This window comes from Octopus bimaculoides, chromosome 3, assembly GCF_001194135.2.
Source record: "Octopus bimaculoides isolate UCB-OBI-ISO-001 chromosome 3, ASM119413v2, whole genome shotgun sequence".
Taxonomy (NCBI): Eukaryota; Metazoa; Mollusca; class Cephalopoda; order Octopoda; family Octopodidae; genus Octopus; species Octopus bimaculoides.
Window position 1 is genome coordinate 150,965,648 of NC_068983.1, and position 398 is coordinate 150,966,045.

Sequence of the window (398 nt, forward strand, 5' to 3'; positions counted from 1 at the left end):
TATATATATATATATATATATATATATGTGTGTGTGTGTGTGTGTATGTATATATATCACACACACGTACACAGCAACGCACATATACACAACATACACATACACACAAACACACACGCACGCACAAAAACATACACATACACACACGCCCACGTACAAAATACACACACACACGCACACGTACCCAACACCTACAACACCACACAAACGCACACACGAACACACACATACTCAAAAACTGCCTGCTGAACCGCCACTCACCATTGTCCATAAGCACCCACTAACTATTCCTGCTACTAATTCCTTCCACTACGTCACACACACACACACAAACACACATACACACTAACAGATAAACCACCAAACCATACACACACACACACACACACACACACACA